Source organism: Periplaneta americana, chromosome 12 (genome assembly GCF_040183065.1).
Source record: "Periplaneta americana isolate PAMFEO1 chromosome 12, P.americana_PAMFEO1_priV1, whole genome shotgun sequence".
NCBI lineage: Eukaryota > Metazoa > Arthropoda > Insecta > Blattodea > Blattidae > Periplaneta > Periplaneta americana.
Genome location: NC_091128.1, coordinates 54,468,673 through 54,489,878, shown reverse-complemented (window position 1 = coordinate 54,489,878; position 21,206 = coordinate 54,468,673). Strand labels below are relative to the sequence as shown.

Genomic DNA, 21,206 nt, shown 5'->3' with positions numbered 1-21,206 from the left:
CGTGAACAACTACGAGCTCAAGTGACGCCAGCTGGTTACAAGAACAGACTACCTCGGTATTACTGTTGGTATTCATCCGCGTTCATAGTACATAACAAAATATAAAAGTAGCTTTTCTTTTACATAGCGTTTTACATATGAGTAAAGTTAAATGTTTCATCGTATTTAACAACTAGAATTCAATGTTTTATTTTCAAATAATACAAGATTGTGGTTTCCAAATACGAACTATATTTTCCTGCGTCATGTAAGTGTTTCGACTGGGAGCCAATCACGGGTATGACAGCAACGTGCTTATGTTTACATTTAGATTTTTCTTACAGCGAAAACAGTATATGAGCTCAAGTGACTCCAGCTTGTTACAAGAACAGACTATAGCTCGTCCAAGTCAAGTCTGCGAGTGGGGATATCGGGATGGAATGTAGAGGCAAAACACAGTTGCCACATAGGTCACTTGACGCTCAGATTTCAACTTGTGCGCATCGTTTAAAATACACTACGGAGCGCACCCATTTCTTGTCCTTGTCTTCAGATAAAGGTAACAGTTACGCTGCCTCCCCCCTCATGCAACTTTCTTTCCTACGCCCACGCTTGCCAATCAGAACGCCAAACCTCATTGTCAAGCAGAAGTAGAAGTACAGTCTATTTCAAAGCGTCTTAAATTGTTACCGCTCTATGAACTGAAGCGCAGTAGGAAAACTTTGCTGTCATATGAGACTGTACTGGTCTCCTCTCGTTACCGCCTCCTTTCCCTACAGAACTGTCTCCAACGTCCCTTCTCGGCTCGCAGACTTGACTTGGTCGAGCTGTACCTCGGTATTACTGTTGGTGTTCATCCGCATTCATAGTACATAACAAAATATAGAAGTAGCTTTTCTTTTACATAGCGTTTTACATATGAGTGAAGTTATATGTTTCATTGTATTTAACAACTAGAATTCAAATTTTTATTTTCAAACAATACAAGATTATGGTTTTCAAATACGAACTATGTTTTCCTGCGTCATGTGAGTGTTTCGACGGGGAGCCAATCACGGGTATGACAGCAACGTGCTTATGTTTACATCAAGATTTTTCTTACAGCGAAAACAGTGTATGTATATATATATATATATATATATATATATATATATATATATATATATATATATATTGTTCCGGTCAGATGATGCGGGATTGGCTAGCGGTGGGACTAATCCGGGGCCGGGAATTCTGTGTGTTCATAACGTTGTTTACGAGATTACACAAGCTGGCGCATAGCGCTTGAAAAACGAGTCTGAAGTGGTTCCCTCGTAATGCCAATTCCGCCGCTCGGAGCGCTGTTCTGCCCTAAATATTCATAGCAGAATACTTAAATTACATTGACATTTGGGACATTTAAAGGACTCACCATTGCCTATTAAATGCTTCGTACAACATTTTATGGACAATAAACGTAATTTCCAAACTTCTACTCCTCAATTATATTACAATAAAAGGCTGTCATTCTTGATATTAAAACATATTACGTATAAACTGAGGGACTGTCTGCTCTGTACTTCAGTTCATACACCAAACATTTCCAGAAATAAATTAACTTGACATCTTACATATACGCACTATAGCCTACCCTTTTCACCTAATATTATTAATATTGTTATTGAATAAGATATTGCAACTAATTAAGGTACTGCATTATCTTTAATTTCCTTGAATTCATAATTAAGCATTTGCAAGAAGGCCTAACTTTTCCCTCTCTTTAAAAAAAAATACGAACGTCACAATAACTGAGAAGTATAACTATTGCGCGATTTTTTCTTGCAATGGTGAAAACATTTCTATAGGCCTACTGATTAATCTATTGAGCATAGTAATAGTAAACGCTGTAGTGTTTTAGTGCGTGTAAATATATTTTGAATTAGCATTTATTAAATTAGGAAGTTAGCCTGTAATTTGTGTGATTGAAATGGTTTACTGCTGTGTGCCATTGTGCAAATCGAACCAGAATAAAGAATGTGATTTTTCGTTTCATTGTTTTCCACAAGATAAAGGACTAAGAAAGAAGTGTTGTGTAGCCATTTCTCGCGAAGGGGACAAACCAAGGACTCTTTGGACGCCAAACAAGAAATCGCGTGTCTGCAGCAGACATTTCAAAGAAGCTGATTTTAGCATTAGCACAACATTAAAACGTTTCCTTCCTAATGTGGTACCATCCGTCTTTGATGATTTTCCAAAACATAAACAAAATGTTTCAAACATAAGTAGACGCAACAAAAGAAGGATAACAGAAGTGGTGAATAACATCCATCCTGCTAAGAAAAATAAACCCAATGTTGAACATAGTACATCAGCTTTCAATGAAGCAAATGTTTCAATTGAAGAAATCTATGAAGCACATAAAAAAACTATAGCCACACAGTGCTCAATTGAAAGTAAAAAAATTCCCAAAGCCATTACATTACAACGTAAAAAAATTACTGGGACAATTCGGAAACAAAATCAGCTTATTGGAAAACTAAGACAGACAATATGTAATTTAAAAAGCAAGCTATAAAGATACGACCTGTTGGTACTGAGTTCTTCACATAGCAAAACACAGACAATTTTCGAATATAACTTAGCTGAACAAACTTCAAATAACACTATAATATGCTTGGCATATTTATAATATTCGTACTCAATCAGTAATGCACAATTAATCGAACTATTTTCACGATACACAATGCTTTGTAATGGTACTATTCATCATTTCTTAGGGCATCGAGGCGAACCTAGCGGCAGAAATTGTCATGACTCACAGAGACCTACTCTCGATCGTGCTATGCGCCAGCTTGTGTAATCTCGTAAGCAACGGTTCATAAGATCCGCCCTTACCGGGGTTCCTCTTGTGATGACAGACGGCAAGCTTGGATCGGTCGGCTGAGCTAGGTGCTGGTCCACCGAGCAGAGTATGCTTGACGTGCAATATCTCCTGGTTCTATAGGCGTTTGGACACCCATGTCTATAAACTAATCACACGTAACTTTTAATTGGACGTGGCAAACATGATTATCCGGCTTCATTGCTATCTTCGTCTAGATATGAGTCAAATAATAGAAATCACTCTCCGTAAATAGTATTTTTTGTACCTGTTGGGAATCCCAAACAGGTCTTGCAGTGATGTCAAATTTGGGGTTTGATCACGTCTCCTATCCCTTCGAATTGGTTTCTTTACATTTTCCCATAAGGGCATAAAACGTATCACATCGGAAGAAACTCGTTGCAGTTCATTACATAATATTTGTGCTAGAAGAAGTTCTTGATGGTCTTCGCCTCTATTCTTCATATTTTGTGTTACTTCTGTGTTCGGAGGAAGATAATGCCATGATAGTTTGAAGTAAAATCACCCGTTGTCGGTGGTGATTTCTCTTGAAGTTTTTAGCAGTCCCAGTAATAGTTTCCTTGCCTTGCAGTTCTTATTTTATGATATACAAATGCCTTTAATAGTAATCTTGTCCCTCCCTTTCTATATATAATTAGGCTCTTTCTGCATTTTTTGTAAATGAATAGGCTAATAAAACACAAAAGTTTTTTTCCTCGAAATACAGTATAATGTAAGCAACGCCAAAGTATTGTTACAATTTCATAAATTCTCATGCTGAAATAATGGTTAATGGAAGAATTTCCTCTCTGAAAAATATACATTGAGAACAATTGTTGCAGAAAAAGGAATTCGAAAAAAGAAATACACTTCGAAAAAACAGACGTTAGGAATTAGGATTTCGGAAAAACAGGTCGGACAAATGACCAGGAACAGAATTAAACCTGTATTTCATTAATAATGGTAAACGAGCATTATTATTATTATTGTATGTAAGGAAGATTAATCTTTACTTTCACAAGCATGTATTACATGTAGGGCTACATAATGGGGCATCTATCATTACCGTCTTGAATATATCCTAAACAAGTGTCGACATTTAAGTGCGCTTTCTACGAAATTAAAGGCTGTTATAGAGGCTTACAAATTTAGCATTAGCCAGAGTTTTGTGAGAATTATATTATGAAACTATGTTTTAATCACAAAATTACATTTTAGTAAACAAATGTTCACATTCCTAGCAAAAGTTTGACTAAAGAAATTATAATGACATTGATGTTTCCTGCATGTTTGTAGCATAAACATTTAGATCAACGGTGCACAACCAGCGGCCCGCAGGCCTCATGTGACCCGCCATTATGCTGCGACCCGATAGTGAAGTTTCAAACTTAAAATTAAAAAAAAAATATCAGAACAGACTTGTATTATTAATTACTATAAATTACAGTAATCACTAATTAGTAAGACATTTATGTAAATTGTATTTGTTATTGGAGGATGTCTGCGGCCCTTCAAAAACATTTTTTTTTTAAATAATGGCCCGCAGTATTCATAAGGTTGAGACCCCTGATTTAGACGTAATCATTAAAACTTTACCTGTCATGACATTGTGTAACTACTGACACCTTATCTTTGGCTAATGTGTAGGCCTACATGATGCACGATAAGCGAGCAGTGATAAGGGACGTGCATGTAAATAAGGGTAATAAAATCTACAGTTATAAGAAATAAAATTCGTTTTTAATGTCTTTTACTTTTTAATTAATTTTTCAAAGGCATTTGAAACTGCCAAAATGACCAAAACAGTGGTTAAACAAAATAAGACGGCGCTTATTCTGTTGGATACCGGCCACTTAGTCACTCATAACGAGTGCACCTGTGCACATGTGTGGACATTGTGCCACTGTCATACATCTATGACGCAATGCATGAGGGTAGGCCATTAGAGGGAACCCAAGAGGTGGAACTTAAACTGAGAGGATTCAGTCCGATGGGAATCCAGTGTGGCTTAATGGATAGAGCGTAAACACGTAGAGCTTGAGATAATACTCGAGGCCATTACATTGAGGAAGAAGGAAGACCACGACCTATATTGTGTCAGGTAAGAGAAACACATTGCAATTAAAATATATTGAACATACTAGTAGGCATGAGGTTAATTTTTTGGTTTATTTTTTATATAGCAGGTGGAACGTCAGAATCAAATGTTTTATAAGTTAGAGTTTATTGCAGAAGTAGGTGGTTCTTCAATTGTATTTTGTGTGAATTATTACTGTCTATAGATGTTGATCTAGGTCTCTTTCCGTTAATTTTATGTTTTTAGTTTACATTAAACATTTAGTAAATCACCTACTAGCGTTTATCAAATGGCCAAATAACTTCGTAAATTATCTTAATATAACTCGAAATAATTTGGATGGAATAGACAGACTTAACTTGAGATAATATTTTATAAATTTATAAAGCAAAAGTTTTAGCGCCTATTTCAAGGTTATTTTGTTATTAATGTTACGAATAAAATAAAAATATTATTCATTATAGAATGCACATTCTTCTGAAATATTTTCTCATTTATCATGTTTATACAGTGTCTACTGAAACTAGGGATATAATGATACTTTTTGTTGAGTTAGTGTGTAACTTAGGGCAGTGCAATTTATTTTGAGTGTGGTAGGGCTATTGATAGTTACAGTGTCTTTGCCCACAGAAACCATGTTTTACACAATTTTCGGTAATTTATAATTAGATTAAAGTATTCAAATAATGACTTTCGTATTATTCCTGTATATTTCTAACTGAATGCTAATTTATTTTTTTTTTAGATGTTCGGTGAACCAAGTTCAAAAAGGCTGAAAATGGATACCACTACTCATAGTTTTGGATGTAAGGTGAGCAAATTCAAATATGATGTTGTGTTGAATGTACTGAATGTAGTTTTTTCTTAATTGTTTTAATGTCATGCTTTGAGATTTTGGTTCAAATAAAGTTGAGTAGCATTAAGCATAATGTTTGGAATCTGACAAGATCTTTTTTGTTTGTAACAAGTTGCTCCACTGATAATTGATGAACACACAGTGTGTGAATTTGCAAAAACACTTGCCAAGATTGTACAAGCAGTTTTATATAAAACTTAATTTCTAATTATGGTAGAGGTTATGTGGGTCACTTTGTTTCTGTGTTTCAAAAAAGTAAAAAAAAAAAAATTATTTTAAACAATTACTGTATATAGTAAATTGCATTGTTACAATGTTGTAATTTGCTTGATTTACATTTTATGAACTGGAGATCCTTAGATTGTATTGATGTTTATAATATGATTTATTTTATTTGTATTTTAGGAGGTGAAGCCTATCACATTTGCTCAATTTTCCATCTGCTGTAAGTGAACCTGAATATGTGGACAAGTCTCTTCTTCTATACGAGCTGTTTGAGAGAGCAACTTCTCATCAATCAAATGTAAAAGACTTAAAAATAGATGCCATGATAACTGCTCCAAGGCGATTTGGTAAAACAATTAACATGGACATGATTAAATGTTTTTTTAGAAATACAGAATGATGAGCAATGTGATGATCAGGGAAGGGTATTTCCAATAAATGAAAAAGTAATTACATATTATTTGAAGCACTGAAAATTCGACCCTCACAATTATTAACATTGTAACTCACTTTCTTCCATTTTTCAGGAGAAGCAAATGAAGTTTTAAAATGATCGTGTAAATCAGTGTATAATAATAATAATAATAATAATTATTATTATTATTATTATTATTATTATTATTATTATTATTATTATTATTATTATTATTTATTTATTTATTTATTTAATCTGGCAGAGCTAAGGCCAGTAGGCCTTCTCTTCCGCCCAGCCAGACTCTAATTCTAATTAAATACATTTGCTTACATAGTATATACAGATAGTAACAATAAGATTTTACATAAGATTTGGAGGGTTTAGAGCTACAATGATAGTACTGGAAGAAAAAGAAACAATTTAAGACCATATTAACTAGCACAACTCAAAACCATAAAAAATTGAGTTATAATGTTAGTATTTGGGAGGGTCGAATTAAGAGACCAGACTATACAAATTTTGTAAATACACATTTTTGATAAATATTCAACTCTTAAGATGAATTTCCTCTGTGGTATAACTATTAAAAATAAGGATAATATGATACATTTTTGTAGAATAGTAAGACACAATACTTTTTAAACAATATCCATTTCTCAAAATAAGTCCAGATTTATCAGAAGAAGAAAAGGGGTCTTGTAAGAAGTGGTGAAGTAACTCTGATTATAAAAGTATGGATGACACTGATACACAACAAGATTTGAAGGACCTCTGTGAGTATTTATGCGCACATTTCAAGAAATCCAAAGTTTTTGTTCTTATAGACGAGTATGATTCACCCATTATCGAAGCAGTGCTTAATGCTAAAATGAATCCTGATGAACTTTCTCTGTTCTTGAAATTTTACATTGGTGGTCTTTGGTTTCTTCCGAGGTTTTCCACAGCCGTGGAACTGAAGCCGGATGGTCTATGGCAAGTCTATGGCGAGTCCTTGGCATCAACCCCTTTGATTTGATTACCTCCCTTTGATTTGATTACCTGGTTGGGTTTTTCCGAGGTTTTCCCCAACCAAAAGGCAAATGCCAGGTAATATTTTGGCGAATCCTCGGACCTCACCTCATCTCACTACATCTCGCCAAAATATTTAAAAAAATTGCACAAAATTGTAAAAATTGTAGAAAATTACTAAATTGTAAAACTATAAAAATTTGTAAAAATTGTAATTGTAATATTGTAAACTTTTGACTTGTCCCACATCTTAAAGCTACATTGCTCATGTAAGATCTATGGAATAAAATGAATGAATGAATGAATCACTACTGATAAACAACACCCATGTAATAGGTGCTGTTGTTAATGGCATATCTTACATTGCTGTTATTGGTCTTTTCTCTGAACTTGGCACTCTTACTACTTGCCAGTTTCTGAATAATGGTGATTATCATTTTATTGAATAATATGGCTTTACAGATAAAGAGGTGAATGTGCTTCTTTCCAAGTGTGGATTATCTGATAAGACAAATGATGTTAAAGGTGTATACAATGGTTATGTAAGCAAAAGTGGTTTGTACAGTGTGTATAATCCTTACTCTGTTGTAAAATATGTGGCAGGTAAACATTCTAAAACACTTAGTTATTGGGTAAAGTCAGGTTCCATTTTAAAGCTTGAAGATTCATTCCAACATGAAGAGTACGGGGAAACTTATGTGATCTTAAGTCGGGGTATAATGTGACTATAAAAGTCTTAGATAAGATTGACAAAAAAGATCTTGAACTATTAGCTACAATAAAAACTTTGGCAGAGAGATCGCCACATGTGATGTTTTTTTTTTCTATTTTTTTCTTTGTTTTAGAGCAAGATTTTCTTTCATACGTAAATTACATGAGTGCAGTGAATATGAAAATTGTATAAAATCACCAAATTTTGAGATTAAGAAAGAAATTTTTAGACTATTCAAAGTGTATGACTTTACCAAAAATAAGGTTAATGTAAAAAAGATGCATGCCTTCACTGAATCATTTAAGCTGCTGTCTTCATCCATTGGAGGTCCACACCTGTGGAGTAACGATCAGCGGTCTGGCCGCGAAATCAGGTGGCCCGGGTTCGATTCCCGGTCGGGGCAAGTTTTTCCGGGGTTTTCCCTCAACCCAATATGAGCAAATGCTGGGTAACTTTCGGTGTTGGACCCCGGACTCATTTCACCGGCATTATCACCTTCATCTCATTCAGACGCTAAATAACCTTAGATGTTGATAAAGCTCGTAAAACAACCTACTAAAAAAAAAAAAAATCATCCATTGGAAAAGGTGAGACAGATTTCAGAGAAGCAATGGAGAAATTCAAGGACAGACACCAGTGCCTACTTTCAGATGGATATTTTTTAAAGTTATAGAACAAAATCATGCGACTTTGCTACAGATTCTTTGTTTTCCATTGCTTGAGTTGGGTTTCATTTATGGTAGTGAAGTTCGCACCTCAGATTATAAAAGACCAGATATGATTATGGCTCTTGAGAAATTAGGAGTTATAATAGAATTGAAATTTGCTCAGAAGTCAAATAAATCTAAGAACACTAGCCATGCAAGTTTAAAATAATATTTGAGAAAAGTTATGTCCAACTCTTAAGTAATATAACATATATTTTCCAGTTGGCATTGAAGAATACGTTTTAATGAGTTTAAGTGTGACTGTAGAAAAGAATGTTTCAATAAGCTATTTTATGTAAGAAGAGAGGAGACGATGAACTTTATGTTAAAGGTATTGAAAAGTCGATCACAGTATATTCTTAGATTACATTGTAATGCCTCAATAAGTTTCTTTTTGTTTAAAATGTATTGTATTCTCTTGTCTGAATAAAGGTTTACATGATTAATTAATTTCTCTCTTTATTTTAATAAAGTAGTGCCCTGAAAATGAACTTCCTAAAATCCTTGTATGAGCGAACGGTGTATTCTTTTAAATAAAAATATCTTCATTTCTTTTTAGTTAAAAAATCAAATTGAATATTTTTTAATGTAGTCTCTTGCCATGATTAACAATATTTACAGCCAAGATTATAATTTTGAACAGATTTCAATCACTGCTTCACTCTGTGAAAAATGCACCCAAAAAATGTTATAATCAGGAATGGTAAATTAAGCAAGCTTATTAAAATACGAATACTCGTTTCATTTTGTTTATCTTGCAATGTCTAAAACTAAGGCGAGTCATGTTGTCTACAAGGTACTTTTTATCATATGGACTTAGGGCGACTTTTGATTCTTTAATTATGTACATTTGTAGTTTGATGAATGTATTCGATATACGAGTATTTCTTTTGTAGTTTGCTGTTGGTTAAATAGGCAGTCTTTGTAGTTATCAAATTTTATTCGCTCCACATTGCTTTTTTTTTATTCCTTTACATACTTATTTTCCTCATCATCTGTGCTAAAGGCATACATTTTTTATTTTAGTCCAACAAACTGTCTAATAGGTATGCCAGAAAATTAATATTTAAATAAGCCAGGTATCTTCTCATTGGCTTTAGGCATATTTATCGGAAAATTTTTTGGATAGTCACTTGTATTGACCTGAATGAGGGAGTGGAGAGCAACGGTGAATTGCTCAATAATTGAGCAGTTTGGACTTCTTCCATTGCTACTTGTCAAAAAATATATAAACAACGTTACGAAGAGTGGATCTCTCTTTGTATTTAGGTGAAAAGGAACCTACTGTGCGGATCATTACAAACAGCTAACCTGTCTGACCTGTGTGTCCCCACAATAGGTTCCTTTCACCTGAAGACGAAGAGAGATTCACTCTTCGAAAAGTTGTGTGTTTATATATTTTTTGACAATTAGCAATGGAAAAGTCCAAACTGCTCGATTATTGAATAGTCACTTGTGTCAAAGTTTTTTATATTTTGCTTTATATCCCCATAAAAGTCCTCAGTTTCCACCTAATGAATGAATCTGTATCTGTTTGTGCAAGTTTAACTTTGTCACCATATTTATTTTTAGACAGTCACAGTAATATCTGTATATGAGTAATTTTGATAATTCCAGAATACAAAATCCTCATAATATTGGTTTGTTTAGACTATTTCGTTTATATGACGTCATTCCATTTTCGGCCAATGAAGTGTAATGAAATTTTGAATTCCAACCAGTCACAGTCATACATCGCGATAATTTCTGCAGCTCGATTTATCACTATTAATTTATCGCATAGCCTTTCTTTTGTTTAGTCAGTGCTGCCAACTGTTTTCACGTAAATCGATGACCATGAATCCATTGTATTAAATTAGTGTAGTTTAACCAACAGTATGTCATGTGGGGCTACATCGAATGCGCGTTTAAAGTCAATAATCACTGCATCTTTTTGGCTATTTGTATCTATTCCGTCTGGTAAATCCTGACATACAGTTACTAATTGACTCTCACATGAGTAGACCCCCGAAACCCATTAGTTACTGTAAGTGAGTGGTAAATTTTTATTTATTTCTATTGTTAATGATACCGGATTTATGTCCCTTGTTCTTAGTTTGAAAATTCCTTTTAGTTTGGCAAATATATTTCATGTTGCAGTTTGTACAATTTAATTGGTAAACTCCACTATGTAAATGTTTATTATTATTCCTGATTTTATTGGGAATTATGCTGTTTAGTTTGTTGTTGGTTTTGTAGGTGATGTTTATGTTTTCTTTTTTAAAAAAGGCAGAAAGTTGATTATTGATTTTCCGTATGTAAGGCATGAGATCCATGTTTTGGCTTTTTAGATTCTATAGGTTGTAAAGTGGTAGGTGTCTTATTTTTTAATTTCCTTATTCTCTTGTGGATAAAGTTCTGAATCATTTTCTTATTGAAACCATTTTCAGTAGCTAACTGTATTATGTATTTTTATTCTGTTGAATAGGCTTGTTTATTGAGAGATATATTTATTAAACGGTTGACCAAAAATCTGAATTTACAAATTTTGTGAGAATGTGGATGAATAGATGTTTGACGTATGCTGTAATTAATTGACATAGGTTTCCGAAAAAATGTTATAGACAAATTTAGATTTTTTAATTTTAATGTTTAGGTCAAGGAAGTTGATATTTCTGTTCTGTTTAACCTCAATATTACTTTCAAATATAAATTTTAAAGATCATTTTTAAGACTGAATATAAATAACTCATGAATTCATGGTCAAATATTATTTCTTCGTTAAAGGAAACTCCTAAATATTTAATTTTTTCTCCAAGTTTAATGCCTTTTATAACATGACCATCATAAAGAATTGTCTACCAATTTGCCTTTTTCGATATTGATGGATACCGATTTTTTAATATTTAGCTGGAGCCTATTGTCTCAAGTAGAGATTTTGTCATCATTACCAATTTTTGCACAGCCGACATTTTTCCCTATAACAACCAGATCGTCAGCAAAAGTAGTTCTGTTAATTTTCCTAAATTATTGGTAATTTCAAAGCCATATTTATCTGAAATTTGTTTCTCTGACAGCTCTTTAAGAAGAAAGTTTGTTGTTAAGTTAAATAGAATGGTGAGGTGACTCTTGAAAATCACCTCTTTTAAGCTGAATGGAATGAGATTTGTTTATTATTTTGAATTCTTGTAAAATTATCTTTTACCAAATTTTTAATTAAGTTCCACAATGATGTTGGAATGAGCTGAGAGTCAAGACATTTATCTAAATGATCTAAACATACAGTATCAAAAGCTTGTGACACATCAAGCATTACAACCGAGACATGTTTCTATTCCTTTTTGGCTTTCTTTAAACATCCATCAACCAGTGAGATGTTGATGAACGTACCTGGTTGGGAAACAAAGCCTCCTGATGTCACTGAGAATAATAAACTGTCTGAAAATTGTATCAATTGCTCTTTCTATTAACCTTCTAATTATCAAACACACAGAAATAGGCCGCCAATTAGAAGCATCACACCGCTCTCCCTTATCTTTGTAAATTAAGATAGTTCTTGCCTCCTGCATCCTGTCTGGAACCATTTCGTTAATTTTAACATCCGTACTAGGATCTTATTAGGTCAAGGTGCGGAATCAGTTCGCATGTTATGGAGTGACTTTTTTATGACATCTTTTGAAACTGAATAAATCTGATCAAAATTATCCTCTTGGGTGTTAGTTAACAATGTATTATAGTGATCTAAAATTGGATGATTGGGCAACCCTCATTTTTCGTCCATTGCATCCTTTAAAATGGCATTTGCTATCTTACAGGGTTCATTATTTTTATCTTTATTCAATATAGATGTGACACGTTTTTTGCTTTCATTCTAATATAGATATTGGATGAGCTAATATTTATATTTTTCTTTTCTTTTTTATCTATCCCTTTTTTATCTTTTCTGAGGGTTACTACAATCCGTATATCTCCTGTCATTAGTTGCAAAAAATGTATCTATTTTTTTTGTTTTTTATTTCATAATGTCACTCAGAAGGGTGCTGAGGGCCTGGCAGTTTGCTATTAATTTGAAACAAATTATTACTATTATCAACAAATTCATTGTACCATAATCCATTAAATTTAACAGGACAAGGATCTAGATGAAGTAAAGAAGACAATTTTGCATGAAATGACATTACCATTAATATAATTTTCGCAAATGTCCAATATCTGAATTATTTGGTGGTGGAGTACTTACAGTTTCATTTTCGGGATCAGCTTGTATGACATTATATGTTGAGGAGATATTTCTTTCCACAAGAATTTCTCTATGATTTTCAGGATGTGATTTTGTAATATGAGTGTTTAACCTTGGATAATACTTTCCACAATACATGCAGGAGGAAATATTTTGACCAGAAGTTGATAACATTGAATCTGGACTATTTTGAGGCATATATTAGTATGAATAGTAAAATAGTAATGAGAAATGGACTCATTAAAAAATTGTATACAGACAACAGCAGAAGAAACAATAGGATACACAGAAGGTGTGAGAATTAAGAAACCTTGGATCACAGGAAAAATGTTGGAGAAGATGGATGAGAGGAGAAAATGGAAAAACATCAACACAGAGGAAGGCAGAAGAAACTACAGGAAATTAAACAACGAACTAAGAAGAGAAATTGATAAAGCGAAAGAAGACTGAATGGCAGAGAAATGTGAAGAATTAGAGGGTCTAGAGAGAAAAGGAAGATATGATTTAATGTACTCTGAAGTAAAATGTTTGGACTTCAGAAATAAGAACAGGAAATCCATGTGGTTGATAAAGGACGACATCGGAAATGAAATAATAGAAAAACAAGGAATATTAAACAGATGGACGAAATATGTAGAAGAGTTATATGAGACAAGGGGTGGTATTAATAAAGATGAGGAAGATGAGTTTGCTTCAAATTTTGTGAGCGTCCTCCTTTTTCTATTAATAAAGTTGAGGAAAATGAGCTTGTTCATCAAGAGTTTCCTCCACCTTTGAGCAAGGAGTCAACACGTAATAGTTTCCTCGCATTACTTATTAATAAAACGGAGTTTTACTTCTTGCTCTGAATCATTTGCTTCAAAAAAGCTGAGGTACCTAAATAGGTAACTCAAGTTTGTAGAGTGAAGCTGGTGTATCGAAATGGCTGTGTTTCATGGATATTCAATGACCTCAAAAGTTGTATAAGAAGCACAGAAATTCACTTTCGAGAGATTACAAAACTTTGTACCGATTTAATATGGAAAATGAGGATTGTTTAACCGACTATTTCTTAGGTGACACAAACCAAACCAGAGGCAGTGCATTTAAATATTTCCTTTAACAGATTTGCAGAGGCTAAAGATGTTGGAACAATTGGTGGCATTAAAAGAACGCAGAGAGTATTATAAGGAAAAGCGTGCAAGACTCTCTGAAAACTACTATCAAATCACAGCTGATAACATACGGAATGTCGAATACCTCTTTATTTACAACTTACACACAAATGTAAATTACATGAAATTATCAGTTCAAGTATTATGCATTGGAATGAAATGGAATTTTGGGAGGGGGGCACTGACCCAGCACTACGACCTATCAAGATCTATTGCACTAACCCTCAAGCTAGGCACATTCCCAAACTCACGCCGGCTGACTACACTAAGGTTCGCTATGTATCCAGGTTTCGAGCAGGCAACCCACTCATCCCTAGGCCAGCCCCCTCCTTACGTCGCTAGCCGGCATTTGAGGAATGCTATGGAATAATGACTGAATGGAGAAATGTTGACAATGATGGAAATTCCTAATCATGAGAAACGGGAGAACCCGGAGAAAAACCCAACTGCAACTTTGCCCGCCACAAGTGTCACTATGGATTTTTCAATTAAAGATCCCATACGAACTCGGACCGCCTGCATGACAGTCTGAATGTCTGACCACCCAGTCACCGCAGAGGTCCCTACTACATCTTACAGAAAACTGTTAATAATAATAATAATAATAATAATAATAATAATAATAATAATAATATTAATAATAATATTAATAATAATAATAATAATGAATCTGTCGTAGAGTTACGCCTTATGACTTGTTATAAAAGTTTATTCATTTATCATCCTGGAAGTTTGTATTTCTTTATGATGTGTAGTACTCAATTTTTTACAAGTAGGCCTAGTCGAACCGTTATTTTGTCTGGTACCGGCTTTGATTTTTTTTTTTTCATTTGTCTTATAATCCTAGCATATCGGTATATAATTAAGTCTACTGTTACCCTGGATTTTTTTCTTTTTGAAAATGGAGAAAGTTACACATCAGAACTGCACGCATTGTATTCTTCACCTGATATACGTGGGGTGTAACTTTAATAGTGGCAACACTGCTATAAGAGCGAAACGAGAAGAAGTTAATTGTTGTCACTTCTACCACACGTTAGTCTATGTCTGGCCTTCTCCCTCCCAAAAGGATTCTTCCGTCCGACTCACAGCGCATGCGCTGTGGAGAGTTGAAGTTAGTCTGCTGTTACAGCTCTAAGCGGTTGTTTCGCCATGTTAACAAAGCAGGAACAGCGATCTTGGCTGAAAATTCAATCTGCCCGTGGTCGTACAGCACGACAATGTCATGATGGTCTTGTTGAGGCATGTGGAGAGACGGCGGACTGTGACAAGGTGGGTTCGAGCCTTCAACGAGGGGCGTGACCACGTGGAAAACATGACTCGGCCAGGTCGTCCGACTGTTTGTGAAGAGGAAGTGCAAGCTGTTTCCGCTCTATTAGACAACGATCGAGAGAGACGGTACGTGAGTTAGCCCAGAAGATAAGAATATCGCATATGACTGTGTTTCTTATTCTAAAGAGTCGCCTAAAAATGAGAAAAATTGCATCTCGGTGGGTTCCCTGGGATTTGACGGAGGCACAGCGATGGATACGATACGACACCGCTCAAACTCACTTGGACCGTTATGATCGTGAAGGAGACGCCTTCTTGCGGCGTATTGTTGCGCTTGATGAGACATGAGTCTCATGAGTCATACGATCCTCTACTTAAGCGCCATTCAAATGAGTGGCGTCATTAGGGTCACAACGCAAAACAGTGGAGCGTCGTACCCCTACAAATGTGAAAGTTATGCTGATCGTTGTGTACGATTGTGACGGCGTCATCCTAACACATACCGTCCCGCAAAGACAGAATGTTAATGCATAGTATTTCCGTCATTTTTGGAGCATAATCTGAGACCAGCGTTGCAAAGAAAGCGCCTACACGTTTTGCAGAACCCTCCCATCATTTTGCAGGATAACGCAAGGGCCCACACGGCACACCTTGTAGCTGATTTGTACCGCTGGGGATGGGAAGTGCTTTTCCATCCACCACATTCACCGGACTTAAGCTCCTGTGATTATGACTTAATCTCGAAGATGAAGGAACCACTTCGTGACGTTCGATTCTGGACTGTTCCCGATATTCTGCAGGCAGTAGGGCGGTCCATCAGAAACATCAACAGAAAAGGATCTGCTACAGGGATACTACGACTTCCACATCGCTGGCAACGAGTTGTAGACAATGCTGGTTACTACGTTGAAGGACTGTAGAAGTCTTACAGATGTATCACTTGTATATTCGTAATAAATAAATAGTTGTCATTATTAAAGTTAAAACCTGTGTATTCATACTGCACGTTGGTACATAAGCAATAGCTGAGTAAGGATTTAGCATGTCAAACCATGAAACGAGCCAGTACGGGCTCAGATCCTGGTTGGGAAAAGTTATCTGGTTGAGGTTTTCTCTCAACTGATTGAAACACAATAGCTGGGTAAATTTCGGAGTTGGACCTCGGGCTCATTTCGCCATCATAATTAGGCTATACTTCCTCTCTTTCATCATCATCATCATCGTCATCATCATCGTCATCATCATCATCATCATCATCATCATCATCTCCATTCATTTCCCATATTTCGGGCTTGCTCCGATGTAGAGTCGGCTGCGGGCCATCACCGAAATTGGACGTCGTGGAATGTGGTCATTAGTTGCTTGTGGTAGTACTATGTAAAGTTACTGTCGTAAAAACGGAGGTCGATTTCGCGATAACTGTGCGAGGGATCTAACAGATAATACCGCTGAGCTTGCGGTTCAAGAGAAGCGTCTTTCAATGACGACCCTGTATTTTACCTAAGCTGACCATAATTCCAATAATGAAATCGCGACCTCGACAAACTAAAGAAGAGACATGAAATTAAGGACGTAAAGAACAGAATGAAACATATTGTCACGTTAAACCGCTATAAAAATATTTTGTCTTAAAATACCCATATTTAGATGGATGGATGGATGGATGGATGGATGGATGGATGGATGGATCGATCGATAGACGGACGGACCGACAGACATAGAGATAGATATCAAGTACGAAAATGAATTCACGCACCATATTAAGTTTTCTCTCTTAAATGATGTCCGATCATTCTCGTGGCTGAAAATAGAACAATACGTACTTTTTCGAACACCTTAACTCGGAAATAAACTACTACGTGTAGTTCGTCATTGGTAATCCAAAAGTAAGAATATTTCAAAATGAATTTTTGCTAAGAATGTTATATTTCATGTACTGTACTTTACTTCAGAATAAAGTTTTTCGTAGAGCCGGATCAGAACTAAATTTGTCCAGCTTTGGAGGAATCGCGGTCCGCAGTATACAGGCAAATATGTTGTGACACGACAATAGTAATATACGTTACAAGAGCGGTATGTTGACGTTTTCATGGTCGAGGAAAAGATTGAAAAAGCGAAACGTAGTTGAGCTTTTTTAATTTCCGAGAACATGAAAACAAACATACCGCTCGTGTATCGTACTTAATTTGTGCGAAGATCGTTTATTACATACCTGAAAGACGAATTTTTAATTAGTTGCAATGAAATCTCCATGTTGGTTTCTGTTTAATGAAGCCAACTTCGAGACACCAAAATGTCTTTCTTCAACATTGTTGCTGTAAAATGTTTTCTGTGTTTACTATACTCCAGCAGGCCGTGATTTACGTCTGTCTTTTTTTTTTCCCCAGTCTATAAATGCGAACTTAAAACAAACGGTAAGGTTATGTAATGATTTATTTTTCATTTTAATATTTTAACAATATTATTTATATAACATATTGCAGTAATAACATCGGCATCTGGAATCTTGTTGATTTTTTCACGGCTTCCTTAATGTTACTTGTATCAGGAATGCAATAAGTTTCGTGGAGTAGTAGACTTTACTTAATTTTTGCAAATATTTAAAAACAATAACTAACATTGCAATTTAGGTGAAATTGCAGTGGTAAGTTTCCAATTTATAATTATTACTATGTTAAACGTCTCTAAAAATAATATGTTAAAAGCCTAAAGCAATAAAACGAACGTCGCGCTTAAGCGGTAAGAAGAGGGAAATTGTTATGTGTGTTACGTTGGGAATACTGAATGTGGTATTTCACACTTACCGCGTATTGGTTGTGTGCGGAAAACAAGCAAATACGCACGATCTCGCACAAAACCAATTTTTCGATGCAATGAACTCCCGACAAAATTTCGACTTTACATTACTTTCTCTTTTTAATTTATCTAACTGACCTAATGGAAAAGTAAAAAAATAAATGTAATGTCCGCTAGTTATACAGAAAAAATAAGTTAATTCTGTTATTTGGAGAAACTTAATGATAGTGCAAGCAATGTAAATAGCAAATTGAATAATGTGTTTGCACTGCAGTTGGGTGAAAGATTCGGTGAGAGTGGTGTCGTTTAATAAGTTCCGTAAATGTCAGGAGAGCGCAGATTATATGTAATAGTTTTTGGTACTTAAGAACACGATATCACCACCTACGGACAGGATGTTTTTGGTTATGTGAATAATGACTGCGAAACATCGTCAAATTCTCTGAGAATTTTTGTGTTTGTACTTGTGAAACAGCTGCAATGAATGACAGGATGAGTTAAGGTTTTCTCTCCTTTGTGAAGCAAGTGAACCAACCCTAAGTAGTGACAACACATTGTTTTTGTATGAGAGAAAGAGACATTCGTTGTGAAGAGTGTGGGGAGGGGACAACCATTACTTCGGTCTCAACATCTGTTGCCATGATAAGTTACAGAGACACATGGCCTCTTAAGAGGTTTTGTTTGACAAACTGTATGATTTTCTGAGTTCAGAATCCACTATTATTGCAGCACATTAATCACTGGTGTAACTCAGAGGATAGATGCATATGCTTGCTGATCCGAGGCTGAGCACGGGGGGTGGCTTTAATTCCCTCTTGGGTTGATTGCATAGTTGAATGTTTTGCCGTGGTTTTTTATACCTTTAAGGTGTGTAAGGTCATCTGGTGAATCGTTGATCTCAGCTCTCCAAATATAATTTTGCCATCATCAATTTCATTCACGTTAAGTAAGTTTTTCACCAGTATCGTTAGGCCTATATATATATATATATATATATATATATATATATATATATGTACGGAATAAAATCTGCAACACAATAAAAGTCGTTGACTTTTCAGTAATGAAACATTGCGAGACGGAATAGAGCTTTAAGATGAGATATTTTTTAATGAAGAACCAGATTCTGCAAGGCATTTTTATAGTGTTTGTTAAACAAAATGTGTACAACTTTTTAACAATTTTCTTATTTGCTCTGAAGGCCTGCCTCGGGAACTCGCAGAGTTGAGGATGATTGTGGAGTATGGTAGAATGATATGGTGAGGGGAAATGGGACAACCCCGAGAAAACCCCTCGCGACCGCTTTGTCCACCAAAAATTCCTTCGTGACTCGGGCGGGGATCGAACTCGGACCGCTACGGTGGAAGCCAGAGAGGTAACCACTTCGCTACGGGCCAAGCGATGTGCAAGGCATTTGAGAGGTAATTTTTCGTCGATAAAGTCATCCTATGTTGCTTATATTTTCGGAGCAAAATTCTTGTTCAGAGACGATTTTATTAAATATGTAAATTATCTACATGCTTGTGGTAAATTTGACTTATAAACGCTAAATTTAATTAATATTCTGAAGAATATATTAAGAGTAGCCTAATTGAGAGTGCTTCGGGTGCTTTCAGCTAGTATTCACACAAACTTTAAATGAATTAACATTGTCTTGAATTTCAGCAAAACAAAAACACACCCCTAGGTCCCTATAAGCTCACTTAGCATTGTATCAACGTTCCACAGATCTTACATTTTATCTCTGCCGGTCAGTGACTGTTAAATTTCGAGTGGCTTACCATAATCATTTGAGTCAACGTATTAAAAAGCCGTCTCCTTTTCTCCCCCCGCAAATGTGACGTTGCACAGAGGCAAAGATAAAGTAATTATAAGATATGTACATTGATCTCAAGCTGTGCATTTCACGTAATTTCATGTCTGTGTGTTCTTTCACTTGAATATCAGAGACATCTAACGATAAACAGAGAATTCCCTTGTTCCCAGTCTGAACCCGTTGGGATGTCATCGAGAACGAAAATGTATCTCTCCATCGGTCGTACCAAAGAATAAATATATACGTATATAATTTAATTTATATTCGAAGATCTTTTACTCCTTGATCGCTGTAAGCCTATTTCTTTTTAATATAACTTGAGAAACGATATCTCACAAATTCAGAACGTATTAAATTAATTCTTATTTTATATACAGTATACAGATACAATATAAACTCGCAATAAATCAATTTTTGGAATAAAGACTAATATTCTCAGAGACTTGTGTTTTTTTTTTAATAGAAATTGTTATTTCCACATCGCATAACATACTACATTGGCAACGTGATTATACAGTTAGAATTTCGCAGTACTAACACATTTTCGGACGTGAACAACAATATTTTGAGAGACGTATATTTCAGAATTAATACAATGTTACTTTCAGTCGGTTTACGTACATTCACATACTACATTAGCAACATGACATAAGTATCATTGAATTGCTTTTTGATGCGTGTAAAATCTTTTTTTTTTTCCTACTTGTTTGTATAAAATATAGTTGAGAATGTGAAAAACAGGAAGTTTTTAAGTTGGGTGCAACTTTGAGCAAGTGTCCTTGAGCTTAATCTTAATATAGCCATTACAAATGCTAGTCGCACTGAAATTGCTGTTACTTAAAATTGAAAGACATGTTAGTTGGTATCATAGGAATGCGTCTTCTCCTTTCGTTTTGTTAGTTAATATTGTCACTTCTATTACGTTCTGCATGGGTTTTTTTCACACCAGTTCTTGTTCCATTGCATAATTTTGGTGGGTCAGTATTTCACAATAGTACTATTGGTGATTCAATAGTAAGTATTAAATTATATGGTAGCAATTCTTGTGGTTTCAAAGAATTCAAGAATTCAGTTGGATAAAACTATCTGCTCACTTTCCACAACTGCATC

General features: G+C 35.0%; 1 protein-coding gene and 1 long non-coding RNA gene across 9 annotated transcripts in view; both read left to right on the top strand.

The window, feature by feature from the left end:
* promL (prominin-like) overlaps positions 1-21,206 on the top strand; it is a 407,308-nt gene that overhangs the window by 70,278 nt on the left and 315,824 nt on the right. Inside the window, exon 1 of one of the 8 annotated variants that reach the window (XM_069841336.1) lies at positions 19,684-19,701. The exons of the other annotated variants lie outside the window; for them this stretch is intronic. The gene's annotated coding sequence lies outside the window, so the exon portion shown is untranslated. Of the gene's footprint in view, positions 1-19,683; positions 19,702-21,206 lie in introns of those variants that run through there. 8 annotated transcript variants of the gene reach the window in all.
* Positions 3,469-8,804, top strand: LOC138710441 (uncharacterized). The gene is made up of 3 exons (XR_011335240.1): positions 3,469-4,940; positions 5,662-5,727; positions 6,178-8,804. It is a non-coding gene; the product is annotated as an uncharacterized lncRNA (long non-coding RNA).